Source organism: Lagenorhynchus albirostris, chromosome 1, assembly GCF_949774975.1.
Source record: "Lagenorhynchus albirostris chromosome 1, mLagAlb1.1, whole genome shotgun sequence".
NCBI classification, from domain to species: domain Eukaryota; kingdom Metazoa; phylum Chordata; class Mammalia; order Artiodactyla; family Delphinidae; genus Lagenorhynchus; species Lagenorhynchus albirostris.
The window spans coordinates 143,610,549-143,619,890 of record NC_083095.1 but is presented as its reverse complement, the minus strand read 5'-3'; the positions used below and the strand labels follow the sequence as shown (position 1 = coordinate 143,619,890).

The 9,342-nt window shown below is 41.9% G+C and overlaps 1 protein-coding gene across 5 annotated transcripts in view; it reads right to left on the bottom strand.

Annotated features, from left to right (window-relative positions):
- Positions 1-6,753: 6,753 nt before the first annotated feature.
- Positions 6,754-9,342, bottom strand: part of LOC132523975 (protein FAM169B-like) — a 97,418-nt gene continuing 94,829 nt past the window's right edge. For 3 of the 5 annotated variants that reach the window (XR_009541744.1, XR_009541765.1, XR_009541759.1), the window contains one exon: positions 6,754-6,932. The gene's annotated coding sequence lies outside the window, so the exon portion shown is untranslated. The remainder of the gene's footprint in view (positions 6,933-9,342) is intronic. The other 2 variants (XR_009541776.1, XR_009541771.1) reach the window with 1 other exon arrangement.

The window sequence follows — 9,342 nt, the reverse complement described above, 5'->3', positions numbered from 1 at the left end:
GGTAGTATATATAAGTCCATGCCACTCTCTCACTTCATCCCAGCTTAACCTTCCCCCTCCCTATGTCCTCAAATCCATTCTCTACGTCTGCATCTTTATTCCTGTCCTGCCCCTAAGTTCTTCAAAACCTTTTTTTTTTCTTTTTTTAGATTGCATATATATGTGTTAGCATACGGTATTTATTTTTCTCATTCTGACTTACTTCACTCTGTATGACAGACTCTAGGTCCATCCACCTCACTACAAATAACTCAGTTTCATTTCTTTTTATGGCTGAGTAATATTCCATTGTATATATGTACCACATCTTCTTTATCCTTTCATCTGTCGATGGGCACTTAAGTTGCTTTCATACCCTAGCAATTGTAAATAGAGCTGCAATGAACATTGTGGCACATGACTCTTTTTGAATTATGGTCTTTTCAGGGTATATGCCCAGTAGTGGGATTGCTGGGTTATATGGTAGCTCTAGTTTTAGTTTTTTAAGGAACCTCCATACTGTTCTCCATAGTGGCTGTATCAATTCACATTCCCACCAACACTGCAAGAGGGTTCCCTTTTCTCCACACCCTCTCCAGCATTTATTGTTTCTAGATTTTTTGATGATGGCCATCCTGACTGGTGTGGGGTGATACCTCATTGTAGTTTTGATTTGCATTTCTCTAATTATTAGTGATGTTGAGCATCCTTTCATGTGTTTGTTGGCAATCTGTATATCTTCATTGGAGAAATGTCTGTTTAGGTCTTCTGCCCATTTTTGGATTGGGTTGTTTGTTTTGTTGATATTGAGCTACATAAGCTGCTTTTAAATTTTGGAGATTAATCATCTATCAGTTGCTTCATTTGCAAATATTTTCTCCCATTCTGAGGGTTGTCTTTTCATCTTGTTTATGGTTCCTTTTGCTGTGAAAAAGCTTTTAAGTTTCATTAGGTCCCATTTGTTTATTCTTATTTCCATTTCTCTAAGAGGTGGGTCAAAAAGGATCTTGGTGTGATTTATGTCATGAAGTGTTCTGCCTATGTTTTCCTCTAAGAGTTTTATAGTCTGGCCTTACATTTAGGTCTTCAATCCATTTTGAGTTTATTTTTGTGTATGGTGTTAGCAGGTGTTCTAATTTCATTCTTCTACATGTAGCTGTTCTTCCAGCACCACTTATTGAAGAGGCTCTCTTTTCTCCATTGTATATTCTTGCCTCCTTTATCAAAAATAAGGTGAGCATATGTGCGTGGGTTTATCTCTGGGCTTTCTATCCTGTTCCATTGAGCTATATTTCTGTTTTTGTGCCAGTACCATATTGTCTTCATTACTGTAGCTTTGTAATATAGTCTGAAGTCAGGGAGCATGACTCCTCCAGCTCCATTTATCTTTCCTAAGATTGTTTTGGCTATTCGGGGTTCTTTGTGTTTCCATATAAATTGTGAAATTTTTTGTTCTAGCTCTGTGAAAAATGCCATTGGTAAGTTGATAGGGATGGCATTGAATCTGTAGATTGCTTTGGCTAGTACAGTCATGTTCACAATGTTGATTCCTCCAATCCAAAAACATGGTATATCTCTCCATCTGTTTGTATCATCTTTAATTTCTTTCATCAGTGTCGTATAGTTTTCTGAGTACAGGTCTTTTGTCTCCTTAGGTAGGTTTATTCCTAGGTATTTTATTTTTTGTTGCAATGGCAAATGGGAGTGTTTTCTTAATTTCACTTTCACATTTTTCATCATTAGTGTCTAGGAATGCAAGAGATTTCTGTGCATTAATTTTGTATCCTGCTACTTTACCAAATTCACTGATTAGCTCTAGTAGTTTTCTGGTAGCATCTTTAGGATTCTCTGTGTATAGTATCATGTCATCTGCAAACAGTGACAGCTTTATTTCTTCTTTTCTGATTTGGATTCCTTTTCTTTTTCTTCTCTGATTGCTGTGGCTAAAACTTGCAAAACTATGTTGAATAACAGTGCTGAGAGTGGGCAACCTTCTCTCCTTCCTGATCTTAGTGGATATGGTTTCAGTTTTTCACCATTGAGAACGATGTTGGCTGTGGGTTTGTCATATATGCCCTTTATTATGTTGAGGTAAGTTCCCTCTCTGCCTACTTTGTGGAGGGTTTTTACCATAAATGGGTGTTGAATTTTGTCAAAAGCTTTTTCCACATCTATTGAGATAATCATATGGTTTTTATCCTTCAATTTGTTAATATGGTGTATCACATTGATTGATTTGTGTATATTGAACAATCCGTGCATTCCTGGGATAAACCCCACGTGATCATGGTGTATGATCCTTTTAATGTGCTGCTGGATTCTGTTTGCTAGTATTCTGTTAGGGATTCTTGCATCTATGTTTTCAGTGATATTGCCTGTAGTTTTCTCTCTTTGTGACATCCTTGTCTGCTTTTGGTATCAGGGTGATGGTGGTCTCATAGAATGAGTTTGGAAGTGTTCCTCCCTCTGCTATATTTTGGAAGAGTTTGAGAAGGATAGGTATTAGCTCTTCTCTAAATATTTGATAGAATTCGCCTGTGAAGCCATCTGGTCCTGGGTTTTTGTTTGTTGGAAGATTTTTAATCACAGTCTCAATTTCAGTGCTTGTGATTGGTCTGTTTATATTTTCTATTTCTTCCTGGTTCTGTGTCAGAAGGTCTCGCTTTTCTAAGAATTTGTCCATTACTTCCAGCTTGTCCATTTTATTGGCATACAGTTGCTTGTAGTAATCTCTCATGATCCTTTGTATTTCTCCAGTGTCAGTTGTTACCTTTCCTTTTTCATTTCTAATTCTATTGATTTGAGTCTTCTCCCTTTTTTTCTTGATGAGTCTGGCTAATGGTTTATCTATTTTGTTTATCTTCTCAAAGAACCAGCTTTTAGTTTTATTGATCTTTGCTATTGTTTCTTTCATTTCTTTTTCATTTATTTCTGATCTGATCTTTATGATTTCTTTCCTTCTGCTAACTTTGGGGGTTTTTTGTTCTTCTTTCTCTAATGGCTTTAAGTGTAAGGTTAGGTTGTTTATTTGAGATGTTTTCTGTTCCTTGAGGTAGGATTGTATTGCTATAAACTTCCCTCTTAGAACTGCTTTTGCTGCATCCCATATGTTTTGGGTCGTCGTGTTTTCATTGTCATTTGTTTCTAGGTATTTTTTTTATTTCATCTTTGATTTCTTCAGTCATCTCATGGTTATTATGTAATGTATTGTTTAGCCTCCATATGTTTTTATTTTTTACAGATTTTTTCCTGTAATTGATATCTAGTCTCATAGCGTTGCAGTCAGAAAAGGCACTTGATACGATTTCAGTTTTCTTAAATTTACCAAGACTTGATTTGTGACCCAAGATATGATCTATCCTGGAGAATGTTCCATGAGCACTTGAGAAGAAATTGTATTCTGTTGTTTTTGGATGGAAAGTCCTATAAATATCATTAAATATATCTGGTCTATTGTGTAATTTAAAGCGTGTGTTTCCTTATTTATTTTCATTTTGGATGATCTGTCCATTGGTGAAAGTGGGGTGTTAAAGTCCCCTACTATTATTGTGTTACTGTCGATTTCCCCTTTTATGGCTGTTAGCATTCGCCTTATGTATTGAGGTGCTCCTATGTTGGGTGCATATATATTTACAATCATTATATCTTCTTCTTGGATTGATCCCTTGATCATTAGGTAGTGTCCTTCTTTGTCTCTTGTAATAGTTGTTATTTTAAAATCTATTTTGTCTGATATGAGAATTGCTACTCCAGCTTTCTCTTGATTTTCATTTGCATGGAATATCTTTTTCCATCCCCTCACTTTCAGTCTGTATGTGTCCCTAGGTCTGAAGTGGGTCTCTGGTAGACAGCAAATATATGGGTCTTGTTTCTGTATCCATTCAGCCAGTCTATGTCTTTTGGTTGGAGCATTTAATCCATTTACATTTAAGGTAATTATCGATATGTATGTTCCTATTACCATTTTCTCAATTGTTTGGGGTTTGTTATTGTAGGTCTTTTCCTTCTCTTGTGTTTCCTGCCTAGAGAAGTTCCTTTTGCCTTTGTTGTAGAGCTGGTTTGGTGGTGCTGAATTCTCTTAGCTTTTGCTTGTCTGTAAAGCTTTTGATTTCTCTGTCAAATCTGAATGAGATCCTTCCTGGGTGGAGTAATCTTTGTTGTAGGTTTATCCCTTTCATCACTTTAAATATGTCTTGCCACTCCCTTCTGGCTTGCAGAGTTTCTGCTGAAAGATCAGCTGTTAAACTTATGGGGATTCCCTTGTATGTTATTTGTTGTTTTTCCCTTGCTGCTTTAAATATTTTTTCTTTGTATTTAATTTTTGATAGTTTGATTAATATATGTCTTGTCATGTTTCTCTTTGGATTTATCCTGTATGGGACTCTCTGTGCTTCCTGGACTTGACTATTTCCTTTCCCCTATTAGGGAAGTTTTCAATTATAATGTCCTAAAATATTTCCTCAGTCCCTTTCTTTTTCTCTTCTTCTTCTAGGACCCCTATCATTTGAATGTTGGTATGTTTAATCTTGTCCCAGAGGTCTCTGAGACTGTCCTCAATTCTTTTCATTGCTTTTTCTTAATCTGCCCTGTGTTAGTTATTTCCACTATTTTATCTTCCAGGTCACTTCTCCGTCCTTCTGCCTCAGTTATTCTGCTATTGATTCCTTCTAGAGAATTTTTAATTTCATTTATTGTGTTGTTCATCTTTATTTGTTTGCTCTTTAGTTCTTCTAGGTCCATTTTAAACGTTTCTTGTATTTTCTCCATTCTAGTTCCAAAATTTGGCATCATCTTTACTATCATTATTCTGAATTCTTTTTCAGGTAGACTGCCTAATTCCTCTTCATTTGTTTGGTCTGGTGGGTTTTTACCTTGCTCCTTCATCTGCTGTGTGTTTCTCTGTCTTCTCATTTTACTTAACTTGCTGTGTTTGGGGTCTCCTTTTCGCAGGCTGCAGGTTCATAGTTCCTGTTGTTTTCGGTGTCTGCCCCCAGGGGCTAAGGTTGGTTCAGTGGGTTCTTTAGGCTTCCTGGTGGAGGGGACTGGTGCCTGTGTTCTGGTGGATGAGGTTGGATATTGTCTTTCTGGTGGGCAGGACCGCGGCCAGTGGTATGTTTTGGGGTGTCTGTGACCTTATTATGATTTTAGGTAGCCTCGCTGCCAATGGGTGGGGTTGTGTTCCTGTCTTGCTAATTGTTTGGCATAGGGTGTCCAGAGCTGTAGCTTGCTGGTTGTTGAGTGGAGCTGGGTCTTAGCGTTGAGATGGAGATCTATGGGAGAGCTTTCGCCATTTGATATTATGTGGAGCCAGGAGGTCTCTGGTGGACCAATGTCCTGAACTCAGCTCTCCCACCTCAGAAACACAGGCCTGACATCCAGCCGGAGGACCAAGACCCTGTCAGCCACATGGCTCAGAAGAAAAGGGAGAAAAAAAGAAAGAAAGAAAAAAAAAGGAAATAAATTTATTAAAATAAAAAATTATTATTAAAAATTAAAAAGTAATAAAAAAGGAAAAAGACAGGAAGAAGAGAGCAGCCAAACCAAAAACAAATCCACCAATGATAACAAGCGCTAAAAACTATACTAAAAAAAAAAAAGACAGACAGAACCCTAGGACAAATGGTAAAAGCAAAGCTATACAGACAAAATCACAAAAAGAAACATACATATACACACTCACAAAAAGAGAAAAAGGAAAAAATATATATATATCATTGCTCCCAAAGTCCACCGCCTCAATTTTGGGATGATTCATTGTCTATTCAGGTATTCCACAGATGCAGGGTACGTCAAGTTGATTGTGGAGATTTAATCCGCTGCTCCTGAGGCTGCTGGGAGAAATTTACCTTTCTCTTCTTTGTTTGCACAGCACCCAGGGTTCAGCTTTGGATTGGCCCCACCTCTGTGTGTAGGTTGCCTGAGGGCATCTGTTCCCACCCAGACAGGACGGGGGTTAAAGGAGCAGCTGATTCGGGGGCTCTGGCTCACTCATGCTGGGGGTAGGGAGGGGTACGGTGTGCAGGACGAGCCTGCGGTGGCAGGGGCCTGCGTGACGTTGCAACAGCCTGAGGTGTGACATGTGTTCTCCTGGGGAAGTTGTCCCTGGATCACGGGACCCTTGCAGTGGTGGGCTGCACAGGCTCCTGGGAGGGGAGGTGTGGACAGTGACCTGTGCTTGCACACAGGCTTCTTGGTGGCTGCAGCAGCAGCCTTAGCATTTCATTCCCATGTCTGTTGTCCACACTGATAGCCGCAGCTCGCGCCCATCTCCGGAGCTCATTTAGGCCGTGCTCTGAATCCCCTCTCCTGGCTCACCCCGAAATATTGGTCTCTTGCCTCTTAGGCAGCTCCAGACTTTTTCCTGGACTCCCTCCCAGCTAGCTGTGGCACACTAGCCCGCTTCAAGCTGTGTTCACGCAGCCATCCCTAGTCCTCTCCCTGGGATCTGACCTCCGAAGCCCGAGCCTCAGCTCCAGCCCCCACCCGTCCCCGCAGGTGAGACGACAAGCCTCTCAGGCTGGTGAGTGCCGGTCAGCACTGATCCTCTGTGCAGGAATCTCTGCTTTGCCCTCCGCACCCCTGTTGCTGTGCTCTCCTCCATGGCTCCGAAGCTTCCCTCCACCCCACCATCCCCCCGACCATCTCCGACGGCGAAGGGGCTTCCTAGTGTGTGGAAACCTTTCCTCCTTCACAACTCCCTCCCGCTGGTGCAGGTCCCGTTCTTATCCTTTTATCTCTGTCTTTTCTTTTTTCTTTTGCCCTACCCAGGTACGTGGGGAGTTTCTTGCCTTTTGGGAAGTCTGAGGTCTTCTGCCAGCGTTCAGTAGGTGTTCTGTAGGAGTTGTTCCACATATAGATGTATTTCTGAGGTATTTGTGGGGAGGAAGGGGATCTCCACATCTTACTCTTCCGCCAACTTGCAGGTCTCTCCATGCAATGGAATATTCTTCAGCCTTGAAAAAGAAGGAAATCCTGCCATTGGTGACAACACGGATGAAACTGGAGAACATTACGCTGAGTGAAATAAGCTGGACACAGAATGAAAAATACTGCATGATTCCACTTACATGAGGTACCTAAAATAGTCAAACTCATAGAAGTAGACAATTGAATGGTGGTTACCAGGGGCCAGGGGAGTGGGGGATGCAGGAGCTGTTGTTCAATTGATATAAAGTTTCAGTTACGTAAGATGAACACATTCCAGAGAGCTAACGTGCAGCAGCGCCTGCAGTCATGACTAGCGTATTATGCACTTAAAAATTGATGAAGAGGGCATATCTCCTGTTAAATCTTCTTACCCCCCCCAAAAAAAGGGACACAGGAAATGTTTGGAGATGATGGACATGTTCATTACCTTGATATGGTGGTGACGGCTTCATGGGTGTGTGCATATGTCCAAACTCACCAAATTATATACAGTAAGTATGTGCAGTTTACTGTATACCAATTATATCTCAGTAAGCTGTTTTTTTTTTTAAAGAGAGATTAATGGAATGATCTCCCTGTTTCTCTGCACCCCAGTGCTGATGGGAATATCATGTGAATATATAATAGCATGTGAATCCCACATGCAGGTGCATAGAAACCGAGAGGGAACAATTCCCTTTGCTGGGAGCACACCAGACCTCCACAGATGGTTCAGTGTTCACCCAACATTTTTTTTTTCTTTTTTTTTGCGGTATGTGGGCCTCTCACTGTTGTGGCCTCTCCCGTTGCGCAGCACAGGCTCCGGACGTGCACGCTCAACGGCCATGGCTCACGGGCCCAGCCGCTCCGTGGCATGTGGGATCTTCCTGGACCGGGACACGACCCCATGTCCCCTGCATAGGCAGGTGGACTCTCAACTATTGCGCTACCAGGGAAGCCCCACCCAACATTTTTCATTCTCTCCCTTTAACCGAAGCATCGCCCAAACGCTCACCCTGTGAGCTACCCGGGGAGCAGGCGAGCCTCACAGCCTCCTCTTTCAACCTGTGGCGGAGGGAGGTAGGGTGAATTTTAGTGGGTTGGCAGCTCCAGGTCCTATTTTTTTGCTGGCAAGCCTACCGGGTGAGTGAAGAAATTAGGAAACTTTGAAATCTGTCTGCACTCCTGGACTCACAATGAGAAAGGAATAGAGATTTGAGCTCTCTCAAGAATAAGTCTAACTTATTATCTGTCTTGTTGCACACTGAAATGCCAGAGAGGCGGAGCGGGGTGGGGGGAGGGGGGAACTAGTTCCATACTGAAACCGATCAACAGAGGCAGGCATGAGCGGTCTGCACGGCTGTTTCTTTCCCTTGTAAAGCACCGAGTTTCCAGCTGCGATTAAAGATGCCCACGCAGGCTGGGCGTCCGCGGATTCTACAGGAAGCAGGCTGGGTCCACTGCCTGGGGACACACACCAAGGGCTGCCTGCCGCCTGGGCTGAGCGGGCTTTGGTTTGTGCAAGGCTGCCATCGTGTGGCCGCCGTGGGTATCTCCCTGGGAAAACTGCCCACGCTCTCTGCAAATCTAAGATCACCGTTTTCTGCCACCAGCCAGAAGGAGGGCTCAAGATATCGATTACGAGGAAAATCAAGTTCTAAGGTTCCCATCCAGGTCTGAATCTTCTCAAAAATACCCGATGCTGAGGCAGCCTAAAACTCTGAGGGAAAATCTGTCTGAGGTCCAGTGCATAGCAATGAGTGTCACCACCGCTGCCAGACACAACCCCTAAGGCAAGCTTCTGCATGACCCTGGGTCCCCAACGTCCTCTGCCCACCCTGCATCTGGTTGTCTTTACTGAGCAGGATTTTAAGGTTCATCCATGTTGTAGCATGTATTAGCACTTCATTCCTTTTTATAGCTGAAGAATATTCCATTGTATGGATATACCACATTTTGTCTATCCCCACTGCCAATTGATGGATTTTTTAGTTGATTTCAGTTTTTGGTTATTATCAACAATGCTGCTATGAACATACGTGTACAAGTTTTTATGTGGACATATGCCTTCAGTTCTCTTGCATATATACCCAAGAGTGGGATTTCTGGATCTTATGCTAAGTTTGGGGTAGAGCAGCCCACAGGGCACGGGCCCAGGATCTGGGCATAGCTTTCTTCCAAGTAATGACTTCCCTGTGAATTTTTCTATATATATTCATTGTAGAGTCAAATAACTTCCTCCCTGTTAACTCCCTTTAGATGGGAATAAAAGGACATGCATTTATAAAACACAACTATTACTACTGCAACACAGAAAGCCACCAAAGGAAAAGCAGATAAACTGGACTTCATCAAAATGTTGCACTTCAAATTACATCACCAAGAAAGTGAAAAGACAACCCATGGAATGGGAGAAAATATCAATATTTGCAAATGATGTATGTGATAAGAGACTTG